The sequence below is a fragment of the Amblyraja radiata genome, chromosome 7 (assembly GCF_010909765.2).
Source record: "Amblyraja radiata isolate CabotCenter1 chromosome 7, sAmbRad1.1.pri, whole genome shotgun sequence".
NCBI classification, from domain to species: Eukaryota; Metazoa; Chordata; class Chondrichthyes; order Rajiformes; family Rajidae; genus Amblyraja; species Amblyraja radiata.
The window spans coordinates 75,793,795-75,817,219 of NC_045962.1; the positions used below are offsets into that span (position 1 = coordinate 75,793,795).

General features: G+C 43.4%; 1 long non-coding RNA gene across 1 annotated transcript; it reads left to right on the plus strand.

Moving 5' to 3' along the window:
* Positions 1-8,071: 8,071 nt before the first annotated feature.
* Positions 8,072-16,915, plus strand: LOC116975549. The gene is made up of 3 exons (XR_004412654.1): positions 8,072-8,164; positions 9,012-9,013; positions 16,904-16,915. It is a non-coding gene; the product is annotated as an uncharacterized LOC116975549 (long non-coding RNA).
* The last annotated feature ends 6,510 nt before the right edge of the window (positions 16,916-23,425 follow it).

Sequence of the window (23,425 nt, forward strand, 5' to 3'; positions counted from 1 at the left end):
CCCTCCAGAGATGCTGTCTGATCCGTTGAGTTACTCCAGCTTTTGTCCCTCTCTCCAGTTTAAACCAGCATCTGCAGTTTCTTCCTACATAATTAGTATAGTTTAGTTTAGTTTAGTTTAGTTTAGTTTGGTTCAGATTAGGTTAGAAGAACATTGCAAACTCCACACAGACAGGCAGCAGGGTCGGGACGGAGCTTGTCACTGGAGGTGTGGAGCAATGACTGTTGTTGTTGTCCAGGTTATCAGAAGCTTTTGTTGGTCTTTCTCTCTTCCTTGTCAAGGTTGTCAGGACTTTCATATGAAGAAAGACTGGATAGACTCGGCTTGTACTCGCTAGAATTTAGAAGCTTGAGGGGGGAATCTTATAGAAACTTACAAAATTCTTAAGGGGTTGGACAGGCTAGATGCAGGAAGATTATTCCCGATGTTGGGGAAGTCCAGGACAAGGGGTCACAGTTTAAGGATAAAAGGGAAATCTTTTAGGACCGAGATGAGAAAAACATTTTTCACACAGAGAGTGGTGAATCTCTGGAACTCTCCGCCACAGAAGGTAGTTGAGGCCAGTTCATTGGCTATATTTAAGAGGGAGTTAGATGTGGCCCTTGTGGTTAAAAGGATCAGGGGGTATGGAGAGAAGGCAGGTACAGGATACGGAGTTGGATGATCAGCCATGATCATATTGAATGGCGGTGCAGGCTCGAAGGGCCGAATAGCCTACTCCTGCACCTGTTTTCTATGTTTCTATGTTGGTGGGTGAAACTTATAGGTTCATAATAAGTGTTCAAGAAGGAAAATCGAAGGTACACAAAATGCTGGAGAAACTCAGCGGGTGCAGCAGCATCTATGGAGCGAAGGAAATAGGTGACGTTTCGGGCCGAAACCCTTCTTCAGACTGATGGGGGGTGGGGGGGAGAAGGAAGGAAAAAGGGGAGGAGGAGGAGCCCGAGGGCGGGGGGATGGGAGGATGGGAGGAGACAGCTCGAGGGTTAAGGAAGGGGAGGAGACAGCAAGGGCTAGCAAAATTGGGAGAATTCAATGTTCATGCCATCCGGGCGCAAGCTACCCAGGCGGAATATGAGGTGCTGTTCCTCCAATTTCCGGTGTTGCTCACTCTGGCAATGGAAGGTTCATAATAAGGTCTGGCTACACAAGATCTTTCAATACAAACGATAAATACAAATTGCTGGAGTAACTCAGCGGGACAGGCAGCAACTCCGGATAGAAGGAATGGGTGATGTTTCGGGTTGAGACCATTCTTCAGACTGAGAGTTAGGGGAGAGGGAAACGAGAGATATGGAAGGGTAAGGTGTGAAAACGAGCAATCAAAGGGGACGGAGTACAAGGAAAATGTAAAGTAGATCATTGTTAGCCAGGGGAAGGTGACCACGAGGCATGCAATATGCAATGTCATCAGGAGGACAGGAAGAGGGAGAGATGGAGAGAGAGGGAAAGCAAGGGTACTTAAAGTTGGAGAAGTCAATATTCATACCTCTGGGTTGTGAGTTGCCCAAGCGATCTTTCAACCACGAACTAAAGAGCAAGGTTTTCCAACTTTTTCTTTGCTAATATCCTTTCCCACGCAACAAGAAAACCAATGAGTGGAGACACTGTTGTTGGGATCCTTGTTGTTGGGACCCTGTTGTTGGGTGGTTACCCTTAGCCACCTAAACACCTCCTGTATCACCGCAGAACTTGATTAGTACGGGTGTCAGGGGTTATGGGGAGACGGCAGGTGAATGTGGTTGAGACGGAGAGATAGATCAGCCATGATTGAATGGTGGAGTAAACTTGATGGGCCGAATGGCCTATTTCTGCTCCTAGAACCTGAACAAAGAACCCACTCCAACTGGCCTGGAACTCAGCTGAGCATCATAGCCAATGGATCAGGCAGACCTAGATTCGTTTTCACAATTGAGTGAAATGCAATCAACTCCAGAGATAGACACAAAAAGCTATAGTAACTCAATGGGTCAGGCAGTGTCTCTGGAGAAAAGGAATAGGTGACGTTTCAGGTCGAGACCCTTCTTCATAATCCTTCAGATCCTTTTGATTCTTTAGATCATTTGTCTGAAGAAAGGTCCCGACCACAAAAGTCACCTATTCATTTTCTCCAGAGATGCTACCTGTCCCCCTGAGTTACTCCAGCTTCTTGTGTCTATCTTTGGTTTAAACCAGCATCTGCAATTGCTTCCTACACACATCAACTCCTAAGATGCAGAAAAGATCCACGGCCCAACTTTTATCAATTCTTTAGGCTTTTGGTTCATGCAGCACTAAATCTGACCTTAGAAAAGGATGCAGACTAACATGGAGCCATGGTCTTTCTCCAGCCGTGATATTATTTAGTTATATTAGACTGTAGGCTGGTTGAATGGAGTCCAGACAGATGGAATGTCAGATTAATCTTGCGGACAGATTCTATGACTCTATGACTTATAGACCCATAGAAAGTCATAGAGTGCTACAGTGTGGAAACAGATCCTTCCACCCTACACTGGCCAATATGTCTCAGCTACACTAGTCACACCGACAGTCATAACACACAACAAGGTACATGAAAACTTGAAATTAAAGTTAAATTAAAAGTCAGAAAAAAAAAAAGGAAAAGGCAAGCGACTGTTTAGCTGCCGCCTTAACCGGAACGAACGAACAAACAGACAAAGGAATGCAGGCTTACTCCCTAGGCAGAGGATTCTAAACATAGAGTGCCCGCCCTCCTCCACCCCGGATCTCCCTTTGTTCTCTCCCCATCCCTCACGGTGATCCCCCCACGCCGGGTCCCTATTGTCTTTCCCTCCTCATTGACCGCTGAACGTGGATCGATTGCGAGGCCTCAACGCCACCGAGGCTCCTGCTTCCGCCGAGCATCTTGTTGCCGCCCAGACACCCGCTGCTGCCGAGGCCTAACCGCCACTGAGGTTCCTGTTGCTGCCAAGGCCCCGCTACTGCCGAGGCCCCTGTTGCTGCCAAGGCCCCACAGCCGCCTGTGGCGAGGCTCAAGCTGCCGGCGCTGAGGCTCCCATCATCGCCGCTGCTGAGACTCCTCCAGCCCAGGCAGGCCGCACCGCCCGGCTTCTCCGCAGTCCCTCTGAGAGATCTGTGGGACCAGTCGGACATATCGGGGCGCGTTCTGGTCGGCGGCACAGCTCCCCGGAACACTCCTGCCGCGCGCACGGCTGCCCGGGACACTACTACACCGTCCACTCAGTCATTGCATTCCAGATATCAACCACCCTCTGGGGGAAAAACCTAAATCAGATTCCTTCTAACTCACTACCCTTTAATGCATTACAAGAGTCAAGAGTGTTTTATTTTCATATGTCCCAGATAGAACAAAGAAATTCTTACTTGCGACAGCACAACAGAATATGTAAAGATAGTACACTGTAAACAATATAATAAACGAGAAAAAAAGTTCAGTGTGTGCATATATACAAATGCTCACACATACACACATACATATATATATACAGGGGTATATATGTATACACATACACACATCCGTGCACATAAAAAACAAACAATAATCGTGCAATAATAACAATAATAGTCTGTGGTGCAGAGCTTATTGGAGGTTGCAGTTTTCAATAGCCTGATAGCTGTTGGGAAGGAGGTGCTCCTGCACCTGGAGGTTACAATTTTCAAGCTCCTGTACCTTCTTCCTGGGGGCAGGGGTGAATTGAGTATGTCTCCAGGGTGGTGTGGGTCTCTGTTGATACTGGCTGCCTTTTTGAGGCAACGACTCCTGTCAATGGTGGGGAGGCCAGAACCCGTGATGGAATGGGCGGTGTTCACAATGTTTTGCAATCTTCTTCGCTCCTGGGCATTCAAGTTACCGAACCAGGCCGTGATGCAACCAGTCAATACGCGCTCTACTGTGCACCTGGAGAAGTTCAAGAAAATCCGCTCTGGCATACCAAATCCCTGCAATCTTCTCAGGAAGTACAGGCATTGATGGGAGGGGATCTTATTGAAACATATAAAGCCCCTGTCCCACTTTCACAACCTAATTGGCGACCTCTGCTGAGTTTGCCCATGACTCATACTCGCAGCATGGTCGCCATGAGGTCGTAGGAGGTCTTCGTACCTCTTCCTCATGCTCGTGAGTGGTCTCCACGTACTCGTGGCCTCAAGTAGGTCGGTGGGTTTTTTCCAGCCTGATAAAAAATGTCCACGGGTAAAAGAAGGTCGGCATCGAAAAAATTGATACTTTTTACGCGTAGGTAGGTCGTAGGTAGGTCGTAGTAGGACGTGATGGTAGTCATAGGTAGTCGTAGATAGTCATAGGTAGTCGAAGGTAGTCGCAGGTCGGTAGCAGGCCCGAGAAAAAAGATGCAAAAATGACATTTTGTCATGTGATCATTTTCCACTCGTAGCTAGTCGTAGTTGGTCTTAGGTGTGGAAGACTGAGGTCGAGGGGGGTCGTAGGAGGTCGTAGACATAGTGGTAGGAGGTCATAGACATTGTCGTAGGAGGTCATAGACATAGTCTTTTACTTCAGCGAGTCAACACAACCTTGACATTTTATTCAACTCGTCTAGGGTCTTCTAAACTTGTGGATTAGGTCGTCCAAGTGGGACAGGCCCTTAAGGGTTTTGACACGCTAGAGCCAGGAAACATGTTCCCGATTTTGGGAGAGTCCAGAACCAGGGGCCACTGTTTAAGAATAAGGGCTAAGCCATTTAGAACGAGGATGAGGAAACACTGTTTCACACAGAGTTGTGAGTCTGTGGAATTCTCTGCCTCAGAGGGAGTTGGAGGCCGGTTCTCTGGATACTTTCAACAGAGAGCTGGATAGGGCTCTTAAAGAGTCAGGAGATATGGGGAGAAGGCAGGAACGGGGTACTAATTGGGGATGATCAGCCATGATCACATTGAATGGCGGTGCTGGCTCGAAGGGCCGAATGGCCTACTCCTGCACCTATTGTCTGTTTTCTATTGTCTATTGGGCTTTCTTTATTATTGCATCAGTGTGATGGGTCCAGGAAAGATCTTCAGAAATATGCACGCCAAGGAATTTGAAGCTTCTAACTCTCTCCAACATCATCCCGTCGATACAGACAGGTTTGTGGGATCTCAACCTTCCTATGCTATTACCCTATGCTTTGTAGTTTAGATTCCACTGCAATGGGGATATCTTTCCCAAGGTCTACCATAGCTTTGCCCCACATAATTTTGGAACAACTTGAAGATCCTTCACATTCATCTCAACGGGCAATAGGGACCTCCAATAGAATACTAACTCAAAAGAAATCAGAAGTCATTTTAAATTTGTAATGTGGTATCTAAAGCAGCATGCATATCAACATTTCCAGATTTTATTTCAATCAAAAGTCAAAATTATTCACAGTATATCAAGCAATATTATACGCTTTCAATTTGGCACCAATGTGTTGACATATTATCTGCTCAAACTCAAGAGGTACTTGAACCCATGTCCTTCTGATTGACAGTGCAACTAACTGAGTCTAGCTGACAGCTACAGTAGCTACAATGAATTCCTTTGTTTTGCGATATGATTCAGACCATAGAATTCACATCACAGGATTCACCTCCATATGTCACTATGATATCATCGTATGTGTTGTTAGGTGAAAACACTGTCATAAGGTCATAAGGGATAGGAGAAGAATTAGGCCATTCGGCCTATCAAGTCTACTCCACCATTCAATCATGGCTGATCTATCTCTCCCTCCGAACCCCATTCTCCTGCCTTCTCCTGTATCATTGCCCATGATACTCGTACCAATCAAGAAGCGAACTATCTCTGCCTTAGAAATATCCATTATAACCATATAACCATATAACAATTACAGCACGGAAAACAGGCCATCTCGGCCCTTCAAGTCCGTGCCGAACATTTATTTGCCCCTAGTCCCATCTACCTGCACTCAGACCATAACCCTCCATTCCTTTCCCGTCCATATACCTATCCAATTTATTTTTAAATGATAAAATCGAACCTGCCTCCACCACTTCCACTGGAAGCTCATTCCACACAGCTACCACTCTCTGAGTAAAGAAGTTCCCCCTCATGTTACCCCTAAACTTCTGTCCCTTAATTCTCAAGTCATGTCCTCTTGTTTGAATCTTCCCTACTCTCGATGGAAAAAGCTTATCCACGTCAACTCTGTCTATCCCTCTCATCATTTTAAAGACCTCTATCAAGTCCCCCCTTAACCTTCTGCGCTCCAAAGAACAAAGACCTAACTTGTTCAACCTTTCTCTGTAACTTAGTTACTGAAATCCAGGCAACATTTTAGTAAATCTCCTCTGTACTCTCTCTATTTTGTTGACATCCTTCCTATAATTAGGCGACCAAAATTGTACACCATACTCCAGAATTGGCCTCACCAATGCTTTGTACAATTTTAACATTATATCCCAACTTCTATACTCAATGCTCTGATTTATAAAGGCCAGCATACCAAAATCTTTCTTTACCACCCTATCTACATGTGATTCCACCTTCAGGGAACTATGCACAGTTATTCCTAGATCCCTCTGTTCAACTGCATTCCTCAATTCGCTACCATTTACCATGTACGTCCTATTTTGATTTGTCCTGCCAAGATGTAGCACCTCACACTTATCAGCATTAAACTCCATCTGCCATCTTTCAGCCCACTCTTCCAAATGGCATAAATCTCTCTGTAGACTTTGGAAATCTACTTCATTATCCACAACACCACCTATCTTCTGCATACTTACTAATCCAATTTACCACACCATCATCCAGATCATTGATGTATATGACAAACAACAGTGGACCCAACACAGATCCCTGAGGCACCCCACTAGTCACCGGCCTCCAACCTGACAAACAGCCATCCACCATTACTCTCTGGCATCTCCCATTCAGCCACTGTTGAATCCATCTTGCTACTCCACCATTAATACCCAACAATTGAACCTTCTTAACTAACCTTCCATGAGGAACCTTGTCAAAGGCCTTACTGAAGTCCATATAGACAACATCCACTGCTTACCCTCATCAATTCCCCAAGCAACCTCTTCAAAAAATTCAAGAAGATTAGTCAAACATGACCTTCCAGGCACAAATCCATGTTGACTGTTCCTAATCAGACCCTGTTTATCCAGATGCTTATATATATTATCTCTAAGTATCCTTTCCATTAATTTGCCCACCACTGACGTCAAACTAACAGGTCTATAATTGCTAGGTTTACTCTTAGAACCCTTTTTAAACAATGGAACAACATGCACAGTATGCCAATCCTCCGGCACTATACCCATTTCTAATGACATTTGAAATATTTCTGTCATAGCCCCTGCTATTTCTACACTAACTTCCCTCAATGTCCTAGGGAATATCCTGTCAGGACCTGGAGACTTATCCACTTTTATATTTTTCAAAAGTGTCAGTACTTCCTCTTCTTTGAATCTCATAGTTTCCATAGCTACTCTACTTGGTTCCCTTACCTCACATAATTCAATATCCTTCTCCTTGGTGAATACCGAAGAAAATAAATAGTTCAATATCTCCCACATCTTTTGGCTCTGCAGATAGCTGTCCACTCTGACTCTCTAATGGACCAATTTTATCTCTCGTTATCCTTTTGCTATTAATATAGCTGTAGAAACCCTTTGGATTTACTTTCACCTTACTTGCCAAAGCAATCTCATATCTTCTTTTAGCTTTTCTAATTTCTTTCTTAAGATTCTTTTTACATTCTTTATACTCCTCAAGCACCTAATTTACTCCATGCTGCCTTAACTAGGCCTCCACAGCCTTTTGGGGTAAAGAATTCCACAGATTCACCACCCTCTGACGAAATAAATTCTTCCTCAGGTCTCCCCTAAAGGAACGTCCTTTAATTCTGAGGCTATGACCTCTGGTCCTAGATACTCCCATTAACGGAAACATCCTCTCCACATCCGCTCTATCCAAGCCTTTCACTATTCTGTATGTTTCAATGAGTCCCCCCCCCCAGTCTTCTAAACTCCAGCAGTGCCGACAAACGCTCATCATAGGTTAACCTACTCATTCCTGGGAACATTCTTGTAAACCTCCTCTGGACCCTCTCCAGAGCCAGCACATCCTTCCTCAGATATGGTGCCCAGAATTGCTCTCAATATTCCAAATGTGGGCATACTAGCACATTATAGAGCCTCAGCATTACATACCTGTTTTTGTATATAAGTCCTCGTTAAGCCATCATCATGCTAACAATGCCCACATCCCTTAAAATAAATTAAGAAAGCAATCCGGTAGGGGTAGTTAAGTATGGCTGTAGCCATATATTGCAATGCTGGTAGTTACCGATATACAACATCAGTGTGCTCTTTGTAAAGGACGGAAAGAAAGTAAGACTACACTCAAGAGAGAAAGTGCCATCAACATTCCTGGGGTCATTCTTTTAAACCTCCTGTGGATGCTCTCCAGAGCCAACACATCCTTCCTCATATGTATATGGCACCCAAATTAGTCATAGAGTGATACAGTGTGGGAAAAGGCCCTTCGTCCCAACACCCACACCAGACAACATGTCCCAGCTATACTATACCCATCTGCCTGCGCTTGGTCCACATCCCTCCAAATCTGTCCTATCCATCTACCTGTCTAACTGTTTCTTAAATATTGGGACAGTCCCAGCCTCAACTACCTCCATTGGCAGCTTGTTCCATACAAATTCCCTTTCTTGGGGTCCAGTATCAACTTGATTTTCCCAGTCTATCTGCATATTGAAATTTCCCATGACCACCGTAATATTGCCCAGTCTGAATTTGTCTCAAATTCCTTAGTTGGATTTTAATGGGAGTGTCAACTTGTTATGGCCCTGTCCCATGGTACGAGTTCATTCCAAGAGCTCTCCCGAGTTTGCCCTGATTCGAACTCGGAGATTTACGGTAATGGCCGCTCGTCGGTACTCGGGGATCTCGTGGACATTTTTCAACATGTTGAACGATCTTCACGAGTCTTCCCGAGCTTACCTGCCGTTAGCGAGTCTTCCCGAGTACCTGCCGTTAGCATTACGCACCGCTAAGAGACGTCCCCGAGCTCCGACGTACCCGCTACGTTCATTCTCCGTGCTTACCACGAGTTTGATTTTTTTTTAACTCTGGAGAGCTCTTGGAATGAACTCGTACCGTGGGACAGGGCCATTACTGCCTCAACAAAGTAACAGTGAGAAGAACTTTATCTTGTTATATTATGTGGAGTATGATAATATTATTAAAGATTGATTAAGCCACAATGATTATGCCACTGACTATCATTGTGCTACCATACATTTTAAATACTGTTATGATGATTTTTAAAAGGCATTTGGACAGATATAGAGATAAGAATGGTTTAGAGGACTGCGGGACAAATGCAGGCAAATGGGACTTGCCCATTAGAAACATAGAAAAATAGGTCAAAGTAGGCCATTCGGCCCCTCGAGCCAGCACCGCCATTCAATGTGATCGTTGCTGATCATCTAAAATCAGTACCCCATTGAGGTTGGAGGAGGTGCAAGTGAACCTCTTACAGTAGATGAGGTTGGAGGTAGGTAGGTAGGTCGGTTCAGTGAACATTAGATACTGATAGGCAATTAGAACATAGAGCACAGAAAAAGATATCAGATGAACAGACCCTTCGGCCCATAAGTTGTGAGCTGAACATGATGCCGGCACGGTGGTGCAGTGGTAGAGTTGCAGCGAATGCAACGCCTGAGACCCAGGTTTGATCCTGACTACGGGTGCCGTTTGTGCGGAGTTTGTACGTTCTCCCCGTGACCTGCGTGAGTTTTCACCGAGATCTTCGGTTTCCTCCCACACTCCAAAGACATACAGGTTTGTAGTTTAATTGGCTTAGTAAAATTTTAAAAATGTCCCTAGTGGGTGTAGGATAGTGTTAATATGTTGGGATTGCTGGTTGGCACTGACCCAGTGGGCCGAAGGGCCTGTTTCCGCGCTGTATCTCTCAAACAAACACAAATATTAATCTTCTAGATGAATTGCACGCAAATGTAAACTGAAAACTTTGTGCCAATTTGTTTATTATTATCAACACCAACTTTGAGTAAAGCTATTATCAATACCAACCTTGAGTATAGTTTCATGCCAGATTACTAAACTAAAAGCTAAAAATTCCAGTTAAAAATCTTAAAGCAAAATGTTTTATTCACAGGTTATCTGTACATTGCAAGAACAGTGACACCTTAAAATAACAGCATTATAACCCATGTAGTCAATCCAAAATAGATGTTTGTGACTATTCGCCAGTAATAGCTGCCTCTAGCCACGTATTTTTCTCAAGAAAGATTGTGAAATAAGTTAAATAACATCCTGTGTGGAAAATATGTAGATTTCGGTAAAGACTTCCAGTTCGCAGACTTTCATGTTATTTTTAGAATCAAACTGAGATGTGGATTGCATATGGTGGAATTGACACTCTGAAAATAGTTCATCAGTATTGAAAATAAAGACCTGCGGTGAAATGTCATTATTTTTGCTTCAGTGAGATGTTTCTCTTCAAGCGCATTATGCCATGAACGTAAAAAGAAGTTGAGAGTAAAAGAAAGAGAGAAATAGCAAAATAAGAGACAAGAGTAGGTGGGAGAGAGATAGAGAGGAGGTCAGAGAAAGAGAAATGTTAGCATCCTATATTAAAGAACTACGGTACACTGTTTTGATTGAAATTGGAATGATTGCTGCATCCAGCCAACACATCCACACTGTTCATTGGTAGCACATTCATTATATTACCCAACATTAAAACATCAAGTAAAATTTGTTTCCTTCTATAGACGATCAATAAGAAACTGAAACAGCCCATCAATGTTATCTAAACCCTTGGGCATGGAACTGCCTTGAAAGGTACACCCGCTAGTGTACTCATGATCACAAGCATAATCTGTTCCTATTTATACTACAATAATGTATTGAAATCTGGATCGGAATATTGATTCAACTGGACAGGCAGCTTCAGGAGATGTAAAGTCCTGACAGCATTCACTTGCAATATGTGTTCATATTACAGAGATGCCTCAGTTTATTTCATGCCATGCCATAGGAATGTAGCAAAGTATTTACAGTTGACTGCCAACAGATTATTCTTTTCATTTTATCTGTTTACATTTGATACATCTCCCTTTGAAAACGGCAGCCGTGAATCGTGGATCAGGCTAACCAGCTCCAACTCCCTCCTGCTATAGAATAATTATACCCATGAGTGACATTTACCACAAAACTACTGCACAATAGTTCCTCATCAACATTAAACAGTAACATAAAAGCCTTGATTCTACTAAAAGTATTATAAAATCTTAAACAAACATTATACAAACATTGACCAGCATTAATACTGCTATTAAAATTTTGCTTTTGTGTTCCATACAGTACAATAGTTATTAGAGAACAGTCCAATCAAAATACACATGTTTAGTTTAGTTTAGTTTAGTTTAGTTTAGTTTAGTTTAGTTTAGTTTAGTTTAGTTTAGTTTAGTTTAGTTTAGTTTAGTTTAGAGATACAGCATATAAGCAGGCCCTTCGGCCCACCGAGTCCATACTGACTATCAAACATGCTTGGGACAATTTACAGAAACCAATAACCAAACTGGGGCAGATGATGGTGCAGCAGTAAATTTGCTGCCTTACAGCAACAGAGACCCGGTTACGATCCTGACCACGGGTGATGTTTGTATGGAGTTTGTACGTTCTCTTCATGACCTGTGGGGATTTTCTGCTCGGGTTTCCTCCCACGCTCCAAAGATAGACAGAGGTGAGTCAGTAGATGTTGGTTACTTCGATTTTCAGAAAACCTTTGATAAGGGGCCACACGTGAGGCTGTTAAGGAAGATGAGAGCCCACAGTATCAAAGGTGGTCAAAGATAGGTGGAAAGGAAGGTAGTGTAGAGAAAGCAAGGGCTTGTCAGAAGGACTGGGACAGGTTGGGGAAGTGGGCAGAGAAGTGGCAGATGGAATATAGTGTAGCAAAGTGTGGAGTCATGCATTTTGGTAGGAATACAGGTGTAGTCTATTTTCTAAATGGGGTGAGAATCCAGAAATCAGTGGTGTAAAGGGACTTGGGAGTGCTGGTGCAGGATTCTCAAACAGTTCATCTGCAAATCGAATCGGTGGTAAAGAAAGCAAACTCAATGCTAGCATTTATTTTTGTGATGGCTTGTATACAAAAACAGGTATGTAATGCTGAGGCTCTATAAGGTGCTTGTAAAGCCGCATTTGGAATATTGTGAGCAATTCTGGGCACCATATCTGAGGAAGGATGTGCTGGCTCTAGAGAGAGTCCAGAGGAGGTTTACAAGAATGATCCCAGGAATGAGTAGGTTAATCTATGATGAGCGTTTGTCAGCACTGGGCCTGTACTCGCTGGAGTTTAGAAGAATGAGGAGGGACCTCATTGAAACATACATAATAGTAAAAGGCTTGGATAGAGTGGATGTGGAGAGGATGATTCCATTAGTGGGAGAGCCTAGGACTAGAGGTCATAGCCTCAGAAATAAAGGATGTTCTTTTAGGAAGGAGATGAGGAGAATTTATTTTAGTTAGAGGGTGATGAATCTGTGGAATACTTTGTCAACTCATTGGATATTTTTAAGGCAGAGATAGATAGATTTTTGATTCGTCCAGGTATCAGAGGTTTTGGGGAGAAGGCAGGAGAATGGGGTTCGGAGGGAGAGATAGATCAGCCATGATTGAATGGCCGAGTAGGCTTGATGGGCCGAATGGTCTAACTCTACACCTATAACCCATGACCTTATGACCTTTAGACTTACAGGTTTGTAGGTTAATTGGCTTTGGTTAAAATTGTAAATTGTCCCAAGTGTGTGTGTAGGATAGTGCTAATGTGAGGGGATAGCTGGTCAGCGCAGACTCGGTGGGCCGAAGGGCCTGTTTCTGCACCTGTGTCTCTAAACTAAACTAAACTAAACAATTAATCTACAAACCCGCACGGCTTTAGAATGTGGGAGGAAACCGCAACACCCGGACAAAACTAATACAGAATATTTTTTTAGATTTCAGGCCCCTGCTCACAACTGAAAAAAAAAGGGTTAGTGGTTCTACATTAATTTTGCAGATGGCAATAATATCACCAAATTATAAAAAGGATACCAAGCAATAATCCTTCAACTTTGTCTAAGGAACTCATGCACTACATTGCGCTACAATACTGAGGACTATATTCTATACCGTATCTTCCCCTTTGCTCTATCTATTGTACTCAAGTTTGAACTGATTGTATTTATGTGTGAACTATACAAAATGTTGAAGTAAAGGGCCTGTCCCACTGCGGCAACTTAATTGGCGAGTTTAGAAGAGTTAAGGAGAGTTTGAAAAAATGTCATGTTGAAGACTAGCTTCGACTAGCTACGACTAGCTATGAGTAACTTCGGGAAAATTGGACACTGAATAGTGGAGAGTGAAGGCAACCTCCTTCGACCTCCCTTCGACTATGATGAAGACTATCTACGACTACCTTCGACTACCCTCGATTACCTACGACTAACATGCCGACCTACTACGACCTGTGGAATTCTCTGCCTCAGAGGACGGTGGAGGCAGGTTCTCTGGATGCTTTCAAGAGAGAGCTAGATAGGGCTCTTAAAAATAGCGGAGTCAGGGGATATGGGGAGAAGGCAGGAACGGGGTACTGATTGGGGATGATCAGCCATGATCACATTAAATGGCGGTGCTGGCTCGAAGGGCCGAATGGCCTACTCCTTCACCTATTGTCTATTGTCTATTGTCTATTGACTACTACGACTAAACCTACGAGTAAAAAAGTATCGGTTTTTTCCATGGCGACCTTTTTTTACTCACGGGCATTTTGTCAACATGTTGAAAGATACGCCCCGACCTAGCTGAGGCCTCGAGTACACGGGGACTACTCTCGAGCATGAAGGAGAGTTACAAAGACCTCCTACGCCCTCGTGTCAACCATGCTGCGAGTATGAGTCGAGGGCAAACTCGCCAGAACTCGCGGATTAGGTCGCCCAAGTGGGACAGCCCCTTAACTCAGTAGATCAGGCAGCATCTCTGGAGAGAAGGAATGGGTAATGTACATAGGTAATAACATAATGCATTTATATATGGTTTAGCTGATCCGTTTGCAGAGCATGCACAACAAAGTGCTTCACTGCACCTCAGTACACGTGACAATATTGAACCTAAACCTAAAGCAGGGCATCCCTCATTCATTACAACATCGTTTTCATCAGAATATCCTACTGGATCAGAGTTAATTTGAGTTCAATAAACAAACAGACAGCACAGGCAAAGCTAGTTTTGTTATTTTACAGGACATTCAATGTCAACTTTCCACTGGAAAAATTCATAAGGAATATGTTGCAGAATTGTAAGCAGGAAATTTTGATCACAATCAGCAAAAAAAATATGTTGACTAATAAAGCAAATTCCATTTTCCACAAGACTTTCAACCAGGATGTGGGCTGTCAAAGCCTTTGGCTCTGGTACTAATTAGCCATAACACGGCAAATATGTGTTCAGTGTTTCTGTGTAAATTTTATTAGGTAGAGTGTTGGCAATAAACATGCATGTGTAGGAGCAGCACAAGTTGCTTGTATTATTGCACGCCGCTCCGAGGATCAGCTGGTTTGATCTCTTCATTTACAGCACGTCAACCTATTCCCACATCCGATCTGTCTTCATAAGTCATTGGAGCATAAGTAGGCCATTCGGCCCATCACATCTATTCCACCATTCAATCATGGCTGTTACATCTTACCCTCTCAACCCCATTCTCCTGCCTTCTCCCCATAACCCTTGACACCCTTACCAATCAAATATCTGTCAAACTCCACCTTAAAAATTACCCAATGACTTGTCCTCCACAGCCACCTGTGGCAACGAATTCCACCGATTCACCACCCTCTGACTGAGCAGTAATTATTTTAGATTTGGGTTTAGGTTTATCATTGTCCAGTGTACCAATGTATGGTGAAAATCTGTCTTTTGCATGCTATCCAATCATAAGGCCATAAGAAACGGGAGCAGAATTAGGTAATTTGGCTCATCAGCTCTGTTCTGCCATTCAATCATGGCAGATCTATTTTTCCCTCTGAAACCAATTCTCCTGCCGTCTATCCCTAATCTTACTAATCAAAAACCTATCAATCTCCGCTTTAAAAATAACCAATGACTAATGCCCCTGTCCCACTTAGGAAACCTGAACGGAAACCTCTGGATACTTTGCGCCCCACCCAAGGTTTCCGGGCAGTTCCCGGAGGTTTTTGTCAGTCACCCTACCTGCTTCCACTACCTGCAACCTCCGGCAACCACCTGCAACCTCCGGGAACCGCACGGAAACCTTGGGTGGGGTGCAAAGTCTCCAGAGGTTTCCGTTCAGGTTTCCTAAGTGGGACAGGGGCATTAGCCTCCACCACCGTTTGTGACAATGAGTTTGTCAGATACACCACCCTCTGGCTAAAGAAATTCCTCCTCATATCCATTCTAGAGGTACATCCTTTTATTGTGAAACTGTGCCCTCTGGTCCTAGACTCCCCCACTACTGGAAATATCCTCTCTATATCTAATCAGACCAATTAATACTATTTATAAATCAAGTTCTGTATTGCTCTATGTTCTTTGTTCTAAGACAAACTCAAGTACAATGAATAGAGCAAAGGGAAATATACAGAGTGCAGAATGTAGTTCTTGGCATTGTAGCACATCAGTTCAATAGGCAGTCCAATGCCCTTAATAGGGGAGAGGTGAATCATACAGTACCCGGCCTTATTGAAGGGCCACTCAGAATCTTGATAACAAAGGACAAGAAGCTTTTCTAATGGTGCGCACTTTCAAGCTTCAGTACTTTCTGCCAGATGAGAGCAGGAAGAAAAAGAAATGACTGGGATAGTCTTCGATTATGTTGGCTGATTTTCCAAGGCAGCTCGAGGTGTAGATAGAGTTATTCCTGTATAGAAGCCCTGTAGACTTTTTTGGTCAACGTTCATATGCTAAATAAAACAAGTTCAGCACAGGTTAAACCTAAGGGATGTTAATTCCAGATAATCAACTTCAAACATACATTAATGTAAAAAGGCAAAATATCAAACAACTGGTCCAGATGAGGGGTCATGGACCAAAACACCACCTGTCCATTTCCCTCAACAGATGCTACTTGATCCAATGAGTTCCTCTAGCAGATTATTTGTTGCTCCAGTATTTGATCCAATTTGTTAACTTTCCCAGAATCATAATGGGCTTTAACCTTTTGGACCAATTTCTCATGTGGTTTCATGTCAAAAGAATTAGTGAAGTCCATAGGTACACCAAAATGCTGGGGAAACTCAGCGGGTGCAGCAGCATCTATGGAGCGAAGGAGATAGGCAACGTTTCGGGCCAAAACCCTTCTTCAGACTGATAGGGGGTGGGAGGAGGTGGGGAGAAGAAAGGAAAAAGGAGGAGGAGGAGCCCGAGGGCTGAGGTAGGAAGGGAAGGAGACAGCAAGGGTTAACAGAATTATGAGAAATCAATGTTCATGCCACCAGTGAAGTCCATGTTGATTATACCAATTGGCCTCAACAGTAGAAATCTTTAAAAATTTCAATCAAATTGATGAGGTAGAATCTGCCCATAGTGAAGTCACGCTAATTATCTTTGAGTAATCCATGTGTAGACTTTATCCAACAACATCCCCGCCACTAATGTTGGATCCAATGGCTCTGTACAATCTCAAAAGTTGCTCGAGGACCATGAACCAATGCATGCAATTTATTAGTTTTAGCTTAAGCCCCGATCATGGCATTTCACAGTGTAAACTGTCAAATGTAGAACATGGAACAGTACAGCACAGGAAAGGGCCCATCGGCCCACAATGTTTGTGCTAAACATGATGTCACGTTAAACTGATCTCATCTGCCTCCACATGATCTACATCCCTCTGTCCCTGCGCTTCCATGTACCTATCTAAAAGCCTCTTAAACACTACTATCGTATCTGCCTCTACCACCACCCCTGGCAGAGTGTTACAGACCCCCTCCACTGTGTAAAAAACTTGCTTCGCTCATCTCCATTAAACTTTCCCCTTCTCACCTTATAGCTAGTCCCTCTTGTATTGGAAATTTTCACCCTGGGATAAAGGTTCTGACTCCCCACCCTATCTATGTCTCTCATCATTTTATATACTTCTATCCAGTCACCCCTCAACCTCCGCTCCAAAGAAAACAGTCCAAATCTATCTAACCTCTCTCCCTGTAGCTGTCAAGAGTCAAGAGTGTTTTATTGCCATATGTCCCGGATGGGACAATGAAATTCATACTTGCTGCAGCACAACAGAATATGTGAATATGTAAACATAGTACATAACGGGAGAAGAGAAAAAAAAGTTCAATAAAAAACAAATATAGTGCAATAATAATATAGTCTTTTGCAGTTCAGAAACCTAATCCAGGTGGTAAAACTCCTCCGCACCCTCTCCAAGGCCTCCATGTATTTCCTGTAAAGGCGTGACCAGTACTGCACGCAATACTCCAAATTCAATTCAAGTCATGGTTGTGAACTTGATCACTTTTCTTGGGAGTTGTACAACAGACAAACAGCCTAACACCCTTCTCAATAAGAAATTGTACCAGTGACAAAGACAAATGGAATCACAGAGAAACATAAGGCTTTTACTCCAAGATAGCAGAGATCTAGTCTTGCAGAGAAGATTACATGGTTGTCTTCAGTGGTGAATTGCTCAGAGACGAACATCTTCTTTAACTTACAATTGAACAGGGAGAAAGGGATGTGTAGGAAGGAACTGCAGATACTGGTTTACACCGAGGATAGGCACAACATGCTGGAGTAACTCAGCAGGTCAGGCGCCATCTCTGGAGAAAAGGAATAGGGGATCTTTCGGGTGGCGTCCCGATACGTCATCTATTCCTTGTAGCCAGAGATATTGCCCGTCCCGCTGAGTTACTACAGCATTTTGTGTCTATCTCGGGAGAAAGGGATAGCAGTCTAGTAAATGGCAACCTTGTCCCTTATCAATGAAAGCAATTTCACATTCATGGTTACCACAAAAGACAGTGTAGCGAACCTAGATAATTAGCAAAAAATCAAAATCTCTTTTGCTTACACTTGAACAATCCTTCGTCCTCCCTGTAGAGTCTACTTCGCCATTCAAAAATCCACAGTTCCTGCAACGGGTGTGTGCACATCATTGTTACAGCAATGATTACATATGCGAGATGCATGCCAAGTAATGTTACTGCTGTGCATCCAGCAATCTTCATGCAGAGGCAGGTCATATGAAAGGAAGACCATGATATGATTTCATCATGCATACCTCAGTGAAATTCCAATCATATTTCACAAACTATTTTCAACTTCAAACCTATCATGATCAAACGTGGCACTTAATTTTGGTTTAGTTTAGTTGAGTTTATTGTCACTGCATGCGAACCAGTCAGAGGAAAGACAATACATGATTACATTTGAGCCGTCCACAATGCGCAGATACATGATAAAATAAATAACATTTAGTGATAAGATAAAGTCCATGAACATCCAATGTTCTCATTTTGATGATTCCTTGTATTTGAAGACGGGAATAATGATGTGATTCCAAAATTGTCTTAACATCCACATAACCATGCACATTTCAGAAGAGCGCGGAGGATCCCAGATTCACATCATTTACTAATTGTCGTGACACCAGGCGCAGCGGAAAAGTTGCTGCCTTACAGTGCCTGAGACCCGGGTTCGATCTGACTGGGGGGTGATGTCTGTACGGAGTTCGTACAATCTCCCTGTGACCACGTGGGTTTTCTCCAGTTGCTCCGGTTTCCCCCTACATTCCAAAAACGTACAGGTTCATTGTTTAATTGCCTTCTGTAAATTGCTCCTAATGTGTGGGGATATCAGAGAACTAGTGTACGAGTGATCATTGGTCGGTGTGGACTCGGTGCAACAAAGGGCCTGTTTCCACTGTTGAGCTGAACAAAACTCTAAAAGTCACTAAACTGAACAAAACCACCCTTTTCAGGTTATTCCTACATTCTCTGCTTTAAAACAATGACTGTACTCTCAAACTTTATACATCAAACTCTCAAACTGTACTCTCAAACTCTACCCCTTCAAGAGTTAATGGATTAAATATGTAAATGTGCATGAATGTTTATTTAAGAATATACAGCATTTATAGAGCTCTTCAAAAATATATGGATTTGAATATTAGGATTTGGTTCAATTTAATTCTGGGGTATCAAATGATCTTAAACAATGAGCATTTTCATGGGAGATGAATTGACATAAAGGAACAAAGGTCTTTTAATGTAACAAATTGATAAAGTAAATTGATCAAGGATTTTAATATCAATTGCTTTTTTTTTTAAACAAAATAAATAAATTACAAAAATTCATGATGTTTCTGATTTGGTCAATTTGCTGATAATTCATTAAATTAGGATTAATGTCAATTACATTTTTTTTTAAAAGGAATGCAGGTGTGTCTGCTTCCTGTGTACAATACATCTTCCCTACTTTCTGAGCAGTGGATCAGGCACAAAGGTCGCCCTTAGTCTGAAGTTTAGTGTAGGTAAGTTTAGAGCTACAGTGCCGAAACAGGCCCTTCGGCCCACTGAGTCCGCACCGACCAGCGATCCCCACACTAAGGACAATTTTACATTTATACCAAGGTAATACGTATACAATCCTGTACGTCTTTGGAGTGTGGGAGGAAACCGAAGATCTCGGAGAAAACCCACGCAGGTCACGGGGAGAACGTACAAACTCCGTACAGACAAGCACCCGTAGTCAGGATCGAACCCAGTATCTGGCGCTGTAAGGCAATGCTGTAAGCCACCGTGCTGCCGAAGAAGGGTCCTGACTCGAAACACTGTCTAAATGCTGTTGCCTTGATGTTTCCATCCTGGGAAAAATGCTCTGACTGTCTACTCTATCTATGCCTTCTACCACTCACCTTAAACAATGCCCTCTTGTCTTATACACAACTACCATGAGATTAAAAAATATTATATACTCTATAGTATTTATTTATAATTCGATATACCTCCTTAGGTATGTTGGCATTATGAAGAACCCATCAGTCTCCAAACTAGGCATATCCTGGTGAATCTCCTCCAGGCAGCTGGCTGGGGTGGTACAGTTGTGCAGCGGTAGAGTTGCTGCCTTACAGCGCTACAGACGCGGGTTTGATCCTGACTACGGCTGGCTATACAGTGTTTGTACATTCTCCTTGTGTCCGCGTGGGTCTTCTCCGGGTGTTCCGATTTCCTCCCACACTCCAAAGTCATACAGGTTTGTAGGTTAATTGGCTTCGGTAAAATGGTAAATTGGCCCTGGCGTGTGAGGTGGTGCTAGTGTACGGGGTGATCGCTGGTTGGTGCGGACTCTGTGGGCCGAAGGGCCTGTTCTCTAAAGTTTAAAGTCTACAGCTCTCTTATTCAGCAGCTGGAGTCCAGCATCCTATTTACCTCCTCTACTCCTGGAGAGGTGGGAGTTATAGAAAGTCACAGACATATAGTCATTTTAGATTAATGCTTCCTTGTAGCTGTTGTCAGAAGAGACCTAAGTGGACCATTCAGATACATCAAAGCCAATTGTCACAGAGCGTGATACTTTGAGAAAAATGTTTGAATAAATTTGTTTCTTGCAAAGTAGTCAAGATGACTAAACCCCTTGGACCTGAACATTTGGCTCTGTAACACACAGTGCCTTGGCATTGCGGAAGCTGGCTCCGTTCCATAAGTATCATCTGCCCACTGACATATTTGTGGCATGTGTAATGCCGGGTGTCACCTTGGTTAGGGCATTAATGCATAAGCAGCTAATGCCTGGCAGAAGTAGGCAGAGCTAATCATGGCGCGGAGCGTCAAAGACGTCAAACAGCCCGCAACACTAATTAGATGCCAACTCTGGCATTTTACAGCTTAAAGCAGTAACTAACCCCTTTTGTTTAATCCCCGTAATAAACCTGAAATAGCCTGTAAACTGCACACGGAACAACAAAGGGAAACCCCACACCATCAGGTTCATGAATGATGACAAATTCATTAATGATTTGCCGGTTTGTAGCTGCGTTATTTCTATTTGTGAAAAAAAAAAGACATGATGTGCTGGAGTAACACAGCGGATCAGGCGGCATCTCTGGAGAACATGGATAGGTAACATTTCAGGTCGGAAACCTTCTGAAGAAGAGTCCAAGCTCTCCAGAGACGCTGCCTGATCTGTTGAGTTGCTCCAGCACTTTGTGTCTTTTTCTGTAAACCAGCATCTGCGGTCCCTTGTGTTTCCTGTTGCTATTGAAGGAGTGCAGCGTAGGTTCACGAGGTTAATTTCCGGGATGGCGGGACTGTCATATGTTGAGAGAGTGGAGCGACTGGATTTGTATACAGTGGAACTTAGAAGGATGAGAGGGCATCTTATTGAAATGCATAAGATTATTAAGGGATTGGGCACGCTAGAGGCAGGAAACATGGTCCCGGTGTTGGGGTAGTCCAGAACAAGGGGCCACAGTTTAAAAATAAGGGGTAGGCCATTTAGAACGGAGATGAGGAAAAACCTTTTCACCCAGAGAGTTGTGAATCTGTGGAATTCTCTGCCTCAGAAGGCAGTGGAGGCCAATTCTCTGGATGCTTTCAAGAGAGAGTTAGATAGAGCTCTTAAAGATAGCGGAGTCAAGGGATATGGGGAGAAGGCAGGAAAGGAGTACTGATTGTGGATGATCAGCCATGATCACAGTGGTGGCGGTGCTGGCTCAAAAGGCCAAAGGGCCGAATGGCCTACACCTGCACCTATTGTCTATTTATATTTATTTCTGATTGTTTCATGGTTTCCAGATTTCTTTAAAGTTGCAAAGACTGCAGAGAGTAAAGTGGCAATGCTGAGTCTTTGTACCAAATTCAAGTATTTTGCATAAATTAGTTCCTCCAAGCCACTGTGCTTGGGTGACACAGCTAGTAGTCTGAGTTACTCCAGCATTCTGTGTCTATCTTTGGTGTAACCCAGCATCTGCAGTTCAGCCAGCTAGTAGAACCACTGTCTTGGAACAGCAGAGACTGGGATTCAATGCTGATGCCTGGTGCTGTCCTGGTGGAGTTAGCATGTTCTCCCTGCGCCTGCTCTGGTTTCTTCCCATGTCCCAGAGACATGCTGGTCAGTATGTTAACATGCACTTGTGCATTGCCTCTAGTGTGTAGGTGAGTGGTAGAATGTGTGGGAAGTTGAAGCTGATGGCAATAGAAAAAGGGGATTAAAGTGGTGCAAATGGGCGCTTGATGGTTGACATAGACTCATAGAAACATAGAAAATAGGTGCAGGAGTAGGCCATTCGGCCCTTCGAGCCTGCACCGCCATTCAATATGATCATGGCTCATCATCTAACTCAGTATCCTGTACCTGCTTTCTCTCCATACCCCCTGATCCCTTTAGCCACAAGGGCCACATCTAACTCCCTCTTAAATATAGCCAATGAACTGGCCTCAACTACCTTCTGTGGCAAAGAATTCCACAGATTCACCACTCTCTGGGCCCAATTGCTTGTTTCCATGCTTTATAATGTGTTGGAAGGAACTGCAGATGCTGATTGACACCAAAGGTAGACACAAAATGCTGGAGTAACTCAGTGGGTCAGGCAGCATCCCTGGAGAAAAGAAATAGGTGACGTTTTAGGTCGAGACATTTCTTCCGACTGAGAATCAGGGAAAAGGGAAATGAGAGACATAGCCGGTGGTATAGAGAGATATAGGACCTTTGTTCAGACTGAGAGCCAGGGGAGAGGGAAACTAGAGGTATGGAAAGGTACAGAACAAAATGATTCTTTATTTCTCCCTTTCTCTTTCTCTCACTCCCTTTCTGCATCTCTCTCTCTCTCTTTCTAAAGAAAAAGCTAAAAGCCTTTAGAAATGAAGTATAACTATAAAAATAAATGAACTGAACAACTTATCTGCCAATTGTTTTCTGGGAGATATTTCCCCCATCAAACCGTCCTCCATTAGAGCTGAATGATACTCAGCACAACAAAGTCATCCTCAATGGGATTTGCCACCTTCTCCAACCTCAGGGCAGGGGTTCATTTGCCTTGCCAGTTGTTTTCAGAATAAGTACATATTGTGTCTGAAGATAGACACAAAATGGTGGAGTAACTCAGCAAGACAGGCAGCATCTCTGGAGAGAAGGATTGGGTGATGTTTTGGGTAGAGACCCTTCTTCAGACTTCTTCAGCAGTTACTCCAACATTTTGTGTCTACAGTTTAAACTCGCATCTGCAGTTCCTTCCTACTTATTGTGACCCTTCCTTTGAGATAGAGTCATAGAGTGATACAGTGTACAAACAGGCCCTTCAGCCTAAAGCCGGCCAGCATATCCCATCTACCCTAGTCCCCACCTGCCTGCAATAGGTCCATATCACTCTAAACCTGTTCTATCCATGTACCTGTCTGAGTTTTCTTAAGCGTTGCAATAGTACCTGCCTCAACTACCTCCTCTG